The sequence below is a fragment of the Chlamydotis macqueenii genome, chromosome 1 (genome assembly GCF_036417535.1).
Source record: "Chlamydotis macqueenii isolate bChlMac1 chromosome 1, bChlMac1.mat, whole genome shotgun sequence".
Classification (NCBI taxonomy): domain Eukaryota; kingdom Metazoa; phylum Chordata; class Aves; order Otidiformes; family Otididae; genus Chlamydotis; species Chlamydotis macqueenii.
The window spans coordinates 207,915,509-207,924,584 of NC_141556.1; the positions used below are offsets into that span (position 1 = coordinate 207,915,509).

Consider the following 9,076-nt stretch of genomic DNA (forward strand, 5'->3'; position numbering starts at 1 on the left):
GTATATTTGCTGCCTCTCTACTTACTTATGTGCTAGTGTGTAAATTCTGCAGTGTCTCACATAGCATGAGCGAAACAAGTAAGTCCCCATGGACGTCCTTATTCCTGGGACAGAAGCAGTGAAGAGGAAAAGGGTGAAAGGAGAAGGCAGAATTTCTGGTAACGGGAAGAAAAAGCAAAGACAGAATCTAAGAAGATTTTATTTAAGCAATCTACTGATGTCCCTGCTTTCTGCCGAGTTCTGCTGCAGTTCTCCAGCTCATCAGTATGTGTATGTTCTGGTTAACTGCATATTAACTTGGTGAGTGGATAATTTGAATCTGTTAATTTATTGATTTAACTGAAATCGCAGCCTAAATTATATAAAATATAGAGCATGTATATTGAGAGTCGGTTTTATTATGGGGCTAGATTCTGTCTCCTTTCACAGCACTGAAGCGGTTAATTAGACACAGAAATACACGACTTTAACTCTTTGTCTAAGTAGATTTAAAATTATGCCCAGCTACCCAAACACGGTATTGGCTCATATAAACCCAGCTCAAAGCAAGAACTGATCACGACCAGGCTAGTAACCTGTCCTAGTGCCCTGGCACACTCCACGCAGTGATTCCCACAGTAAAACCCAATATACCAGCTGCTCCCAGTGTAAAGGGAACAGTCTGGTAATTCGTTACAGATTGTTTATAATCGACAATATTTACTGCAAGTACTTTTTGGACAAACGCAGTGCTGCAAACAGCCAGGGATATTAGGCAGCTATATGTTTTCACAGCGTGCAGATAAACTGTAGTTGCAGTTTTTTTCCTTGCTAGCAGCTCTGGCAAATGGATTGTAGAAGCACTTGGGAATTAGCCCAGGACTTCTATGATGGTCTTGAAGAAGAGCACTGTGAGTAATTCTTTAAACATCCCCACTTAGGTCAGCCAGGGAATTTACTGTAGTGCCTATGGAGTCCTTAAAAAGGTTACACTTCAGTTTGGCATTACTGGGGCTCAGCTGGAAAGGTGAGGGCTTTAGGCATCACCAGTGTGAAGAAATCGTCATGCTTTTACAATTTTGTCTTGCAGCCTTGGAAAGCAGGCTGCCAGGTACAGATCTACTGCAGGGCCCTTCTTTCCAGGCCATATTCCCTGTCCTCTCCATGTCCCCTGCACCAACGTGCCACCAGTGCACCAATGCGATGAGCAGGGTCTACTCAGACCACTGATGAAGGAAGTGCTGGTTCCCCTGGCCCTTAGGCAGGGTCTGCAGGGGTGTCATGCCTTCACGTGCCCCATCCCACCCACGCCCTGGGCACTTCCCGCCTCCTCAAAACCTTTGCAGTACAGCCAAGTTAGCTTTCCTCTTCATATGGTGAAATTATTCTGCTGCAACCAAGTTTTTTCCAAGAACTCTGGATGGTGGCATGTGTATGCAACTATGAAGCTTTGGGGATCCTCTGGAGATGGATGGAGGCAGGATGCTCCAGCTTGGAGGGCCTCAAGAGCAGAAGAAAAGGTGTATAATCATCTCCTGCTGCTTATCCTGGCCTTGTATAAGATGAAGCTATGTGTCATATGCTTAATATTAAATGGACTAAACAGGTCACTTGGTTTCTCTTTAATTCTTTTAATCTTCTTACAAGATAGAAAATAGGCTTAAGTAAAAAACCATTCCTTATTGTAAAGGGTTGAGGGGGCAGTTGGTCACTTGGCTGTTTTGTGATGATGACAGCTGTCCCCTAGAAAGACTGGGTTTGCAGAGTGCTGGTACCACTCTGCTGAGCAGGTTTATGCCTCCTTACTCAACACCTATAAAGATTGCCCGGAGACAATTACAATCATAGCAGTAGGAAGAGTCAGACTGTAGTCAAACCTTCCAGCCCACACACAGTAACAGGAAAATCCTGTTTGAAGAATCAGGGAAGAGCCTATTCCGGACAACAGGAGATAATGTGCTGATAATGCTGCAGTCCCCCACCCTCTATATGGTTACTCCGGTGTAAGTAGCTGCAGAGTTCAGCCCACTGTGGGCCTTTTTAAAAAATATATATATTCTTGTATACAAGAGGGTTGTCCAAGATGGGATAAGGAGAGGTGGGTTTCTTGGAAGCGTTTATGCAGCTGAGGTAGCAACAGTTTTATTGAATGACCACAAAAGCTCAGGTCACTGCAAAAATAATTGTTTTCTGACCCATGCATGGCTTTTCTTGTTCAGATGGGAAATTAGAGAGAGAAGGGATGTGTTGATAGGGAGATGCATAGCAGTGCAAGCCATCCAGAATGGGAGCGGGAAAAGAGAGGGTGCCTGTTTGGGCCCGTACTCAAGGTCCCACGAGTGTTAATGTTGCTGGCACACAGCTGCATTCAGCAAGAGTTTAAACACCACGCTCAGCCCAGATTTGCTCTTCTCCAGAGAAACAGTGGAAATTTTTTGCAGTACAGTACACAAAGATTTTTCAGCATGATATGAAGCTATGGTTGGGTACTGGTGTCAGCTGAACCCCAAAAACTGACACTTCCAGGCAAGTGAGAAGAGATCTTTAGCCAAGAATCAAAACATTTCTTCCCAGAAAATGCCCCAAGGAGCAGTATCAAATTCAATTCATGGAGGAGCTTCCTTGTAATCTAAGCAAAGAGAACACCACCCAGCTTATCTACTGACTCCGGGGAAAACTGCTTTGCACTTCACAGCCAAACCATGCATTTTTTGATGGACAGTGTGCTTTTGCTAAAGAAAAACTGAAGCTTTACTTTAAATAATAAAATAAAAAAAAACCCACAAATATCTACTTTTAAAATCCCTTGTAAATCCTGGACAACATTTCAATTTCTTTTTTTTTTTTTTTTTTTCATAGTAGGTAACAAAGACATTAGCAATTGGCAACATCAATTTATCTGAAAAAAAAAAACAAACCCAAACTTTATCAAACAAAGAGAAATCCTTTTATGGGTAAGAAGATACTTGGAGACGAAAAAAAGCACTGAAAGTCAACTTCAGTAGGGCTTTTGTCTCACATAACAGTCCCATAAGCAAAACAGCTGAAACTTCTATAGCGTTGGTGCAAAACTGGTTGTGTAACTGTACTCAGAAAGTATCTCTCAGTTATGCACAGGCAGAACAGGTGACGTACCTGCTGAGGTCTGTCTTGGGTCTGCTGAAAAGGAAAGCTCTTCATGCTTCACATTACCTTTTTTTTTTTTCAATTCATTTTTACAGTGTTGCAGTCGTGCAGGCTGTAAATTCATTATGTAAATCACTTCCAGCATTTCTAGTGGGTTAATGTAAGGCGTGTGACTTTAATACCATCAATGAGAAGCAGGATCTGATGGGTTTGGTCTTTGGAACTAACAAATTAAAGAGCAGCCATCTTCAGTTCCTTCAATTTGGAGTGGATAAAAAGTTATTTTTAGGCATTTGGAAAATAACAAGGAGAGGAGTAGCAGCTACCATGGATTAATCAGGTAGAAATTATATCAGGTAGAAACTGCAATCAAATTTATTTCTATAATAGGCTAACAAGACTCATAAATAAGCAAAAAGCAGTAGATATCACAGTAGATATCAGATATCTGGCCTTCAGTGAAATTTTTGTCTCATGGTGCATTCTCATAAACAAACTAGCTGACACTCCTACAGGGTCAGTACAAATCTGGTCTCATAAATTTTCACTGCAGAAAGGTGGCTACAGGAGCCCATCCTGGTTTGTTCAATGTTTTCACTAACAACGTGCATGACAGAATAGAAAATACACGAAATTTGCTGATAGGGCAAAACTGTGAAGGCTGCAGTTATAACGGAGGATGGGGCTCAAATTGAAAATGAACTTGACAACCAGAGCAATGTTTTGAGGACTGAAACTCAGTGGGGACCAGCACAAAGTTGTACACTTTGGCATGAATGATCAGGTACACAGATACAAGCTGAGGAGAAGCTGGTGAGCAGTTACTTTTCCTAAAAGGATATGGGAAGTAAAATGGTTCACAACACACGTTCCATCACCCTTCACTCTCTGCAACTGCTTTCTGGGGCAGAAATGGCAGCTACATGGATATGGCAGGATTAGGTCTTCACCCCAACGTGGATCCAGGCACCATTGCTGCTTGGAATGGAGACCACAACCAGAAGTCTAGAGCTTTTCAGTCTCTTTACAGTTTATTCCACAGAGTTGGCAGGCTAGAAACATTGCTAAAAAGGGATCTAGGAAAAGCAGATACATTCTCCCACACCAGCTTCAAAACATTGAGTAAGCTGGTGCAACGCACAGAAGCACCGACACAAAGAATGTCCTACAGTCACGCAGAGCTGTGATGGGGACAGAGGAGGTAGGAGAGGCTGTAATTTGGGTGACAGCTTCCAGCACAATGATCTGGCATCTCCAGCAGATGCAGCTGAGCACTAAAGAAGACAAATTACATGTAAGTGCTAAAGGATATTTTTATTTTATACATGGATTACATACCATAAAATGTGCTTCTTATCAGACCGCACTGTAACATAACAAAAAGGTCAGTCCATGGCTTGAGTGGAGGCCAGGCTAGCTGCAGTCACGTTAAACACAAATACAACCTAAGCACTATTTAACTACATGCAATTTACTCACAAAGTTCTTGGGTGATTGACTTGCTAAAGGTGAATGAGAAGTTGGCTCACTCAAACACTGCTGCATTGACATCCATCCCATACTCACTGAAAACAGATGTAAAAGGGGGATGATGTTGTTGCAGAAGGAAGAGTTGAACTCCCAGATCTGAACAGCAGAAGCATGGTTGAGAGGGGGATGGATTAAATACTGGACTGATAGTTTGCATAGATAGGAAAAGTCAAAGTAAGAAGAGTTTACAACTTGTACAGAGGGAATCCTCTTGAATTTCTGTGTAGAAGAAGTATTTCAGTAGTTATACAACTTAATGTCAAGTTTCAAGGAGAAGTTCCAGCACCGTGCATAAACAGAGCCTAAATGTTGTGAATCCTTGACTGGTACGGTCACCCAGCGATATCTGTGCCAACGGCTGCTGCTACCCTCAGTAAGGATGGCCAGGCAAATCTGAAACACCGGGGGATCTTTTCCAGGTTAATTCCATGGTATTACGTGACTGCGTGCTTCATCAGTCAGAAAGCCAGCTGCCTCCTTGGCGGCTGTACTGCAGCGAGGGACAACTGGTGCAGCGTGATGCGATATGATAGGAGCGGTCTTAGTTAAATGAAGAGTCTCTCCTGTTATCTTTCTGAAAAACGGCTGACAGGGAAGCTTGCTGGTGTTGCCCTTCTCAAAAAAAACATCAGGCTCTGAAGCAAAATGTTTTGAAAATATAATGTACTTTAGTAAACATACCTTTAACTGTCTGGATATGAGCTCCAGCTAATCACAGCTGCTTTCCTTTGAGCTGCTATCCTGCTTGTAGGGAAGGCACGGAGAGTAGGCCAGCAAAAATGTGAATTATTTATGTTCCTGCTGAAAGCACTAGTCTTGTCACTAGAGCCTTGCTTGATTGAATGGATCGGCAGAGACAGTTTCTGTAGCAACTCAGAACCTTGCCCAGCAAAATGTCACCCAGTCACAGGTAACACAGAAGGGTAATAAATATCTGCCTGGGCAGCTGAAGGTGACACAGAAGTGCCAGAGTAAAATATATCTGGGTTTTAAGTCCTTCAGTCTCCCAAGACCCACCAAGATGTCATTTCAGAAGGTGAGTTGGTGGCATGTCAACCTGGATACTGGTAACAATCTATCCGTGACAATGTGGGGTTTCAAAAAATTACACGAGCCTTCGTGGGAACTTGGCAAGTGTTCAGCACCAGGAACACAAGCTGCTGAACCCATCAAATGGAAATGTTACGGAAATTACAAGCTGCCAGGACTATTTTGCAAAGCTCTGAAGGGCAATACAGGTTAGTATATTTGTCTAGACACACAAAACATGTTTTTCAGTATGTCAGTATTGGAATTTTTCCTAATTATCAACCCATCAAATTATTTTTTACTAAATATATTCAGTTTGCCTTAAGAACTTCTGAGGCTATGAAACCCAAACCATATTAGAAAAGTTACAATATGCAGAACTTTGTAAGTGGAGAAATCTTAGTAGATGGTTCCTTCATCATGCATCTCCAATTCAGCTCTGTTCACCACCAGACACTGGAAGAGGAAACAGCAATGCTTTGTGCTTTCTTGAGACTGTAATTCCAGTGTTTCCTATATTTTGACCTTACAAAGAAAACTAGGCTCTCGGCATCTGGAGTAACCTAGGTGCTTAGCTCTAAACAGGAGATAATCCAGTTATAAAAAGCTTACGGTTATTCAGTAGGAGGTCACCGAGGTACAACTCTAAATGTGAATAAAAGTGAGGGAAGCTGCAGGAGACCTGCGTAACCTAGACAAAGAGTAATCTGACTGGCAGACAACGGAGGCCTGGTTTATATTTAAGTTTTGCTGATTTAGCAATACCAGGACTCTAACAACATTCACCAATCAATACAGCTCTGCAGGCAAAAACCTGCAGACGTAGTTTCTACGGCAAAACATCCTTTGCTGTTCCGATATAAGCAATACATGGTTATTACAGCAATTTAAATTGGATCCCATCTCTAGGAGGGTTTACCAGCAATTCTACCGTAGCTACATTGGCAAACTTGCTGGTCGAGGCTGTTCTACACATCAGCTACTGAAGAGCGCGAGGCTGATGACAGCAGAGCTGCTTTGGAGGCTTGACAAGAGCGTAAAGCTTTTCGCCCTTTGGGAGGAACCACAGAGAAACACTGTCTGCTTCCGTAAGTGAATCTCGGCTGGAGAACAAAGGACTTCAGCTCATATACAGAGGGGTAATTTACATCTCATTAAAACCAATATTTAAACATCTACAATGTGTTTGTTTCTTTAGTGTCTGTGTTTTTCTTTTCCAAACATGTCAAAAAGGATGCATTTTCAATTTTTTTTTTTTTTTGCTTTCCCAGAATGAAAAGCAGCAAGAACATTTCTGGGTTCTTAGAGATCCCCCCTTTTTTTTTTTCCCTATCCTTGCCTAGCTATGAAACAGTTTAAAGGAATTTTATTAAGCTTCCCAAGAAAATTCAAACACAAGTATGAGCATTTTCAAGCATAACTACAGATGTTTTGGAATGTAATAAATTCTTGAAAGTCTTCTTACCTTGATACATTTTCTCAGGTAGTACTATAATTTCACAACTATCCAGTAAAACATCTTTAATTATCAGTTGCTGGCGATTCTTAAGCTAAGTGTGCTACATGTAGGTCTAGCGTAGAGGTTTTTCAGTAGGTTTTATAGCAGCAAAACCCCTAGCTGCATCTTTTAAAAAAAAAACAGAAACAAACCTTTCACTGACAGCTATGTCAACTGGGACAAGAAGAGGTAGGGCATAGCTGTACCAGAAGCATTTCTAACTAACGATTTCAGCAAAGCTATGTTTTTGGTAGGAGGTGGTTCCAATAACGTATGTATGAAGCGTGCTTCTGCAGGCACAGATAAATCTACACTCTCCACATATTGCTGGTACAACACAATTCCTGTAGTAATAAACAACTTTTCTTTAGAGAGCCCAAGGACAGACTCAACGGGTATTTCTGTACCACTCTTAATGAGCTGTTTCAAGAATTGCTCGGAGCATGGAGTGTTCCCACAACTCATCAGCGTGGGGGCCTCACAGGCAACTTCTCGCTAACAGCCTGCAACCCTGCTGAGGTACTACTGGTTTTATACAAAGACAAGTGAAGGCAAAGTAGTAATATCCTAAAATATTGGATCTGCTCAGGCACGTAGGCGCACTCATCTCAGGGAGCTGTGTGTGTTCTGGAGGGCAGCAAACTGCCTCGCCTCACATCGGACTCGGTCCTTTGCTGATTAATAAACAGCAAACCGGGTTTTGAGGGTGGCCTTGGACCATGTGACATCCTCATCACGGCAGTTTTGCTTGTATTATTAGTTTTGCTCCTGTAATTAGTATGAACGAGCATTGTAGCTTACGAATCACTAGAGGAAGAGCTAGATTTCCCCACCCCCACATTTTTTCCCCTAGGAGCAGAACAATATGTACCGGTATTGCCAAATAAACCGAATTTACATTACGGCTTGATTCCTGGTACCTAATTAATATTCTTCATGGACAGCGCGTCTTCAAATAGCTGGCTAATGTTTACACCGAGAAAAAGACTGGCAGTCCCAGCTTCGGTTGGCCAGAGACAGAAACTTTAGTTTCATTTTCTTATCTCCTGGTGACACACTGTAAAGGCGAAGCGCTGTGTACAAAGTACAGCATTTCGAGGCTTACAGGAACAAACATGAACATACGATTCGACAGGCAAACAAGAGATGCCGCTGCGTTTCCTGTCCCTCTTCCCGGTTTTGAAGGTCACATATTTTTTTCAGAAAGGAGACAAAAATATGAACATAGAAACTAAAATTTGTATCCAGATAAAACAGCAAAGAGCAGTTTTTACCAGAAAATTGCTGGGTGTCCATTTTTGCTATCTTTCTGCTCTATTTACAAAATTCACACTTAAAAAACTATTCCACACAATATGTTTTTCAAAGTGTATTTTAATGAAGCTTTAACTCACGGCCTACTTTCAAATGCCAGCAGTTCTCCACAGTTAATAAGTAATATGGGGCAGGGGGGGAAGGAATGGCTGTACCCTCAAATGCTTTGCAAGCAAGTTAACTTCCGAGGGGTGCCTTTGGGCAAATCTCATGACCAAGAGCAGGTTTTGTTACTTTTGGCTGTACCAGCGCTCTCCTACTAGTATAGTAAAATGAAGAAACACCACTGGTGGCTCTGTTCAGTGGGGCCACGGCCTAAAAATACTGCTGTGGGGTGAGCAGTTAAAAGGTGCGAGACAGACGGGCGTCAGGGAGGCCAAGGTCACTGCTTCCCACCCCTGCTGAGGCAAATGAATTCCTATCTGGTAGGGAAAGTCCTGTGTCCCGGATGAACTGGCACTGAGCCGGCACCGCCGGGTCACACCGGCTCTCCTGTGGCACAACCACCCCGGAAGGGGACAAGGCTGCGTTTCGCTGACAGGCCCAGGCGAGCACTGCGGCCTGTACTGGCACGACTCGCTTCGCTGGAGCGAGTGGTTT

The 9,076-nt window shown here is 42.7% G+C and overlaps 1 long non-coding RNA gene across 1 annotated transcript; it reads right to left on the reverse strand.

Moving 5' to 3' along the window:
* Nucleotides 1-4,400: 4,400 nt before the first annotated feature.
* LOC147602403 (uncharacterized) lies at nucleotides 4,401-8,186 on the reverse strand. Its single transcript, XR_015257514.1, has 3 exons — nucleotides 8,083-8,186; nucleotides 7,130-7,288; nucleotides 4,401-5,795 (listed from the first exon to the last, which is right to left on the reverse strand). It is a non-coding gene; the product is annotated as an uncharacterized LOC147602403 (long non-coding RNA).
* Nucleotides 8,187-9,076: the final 890 nt, after the last annotated feature.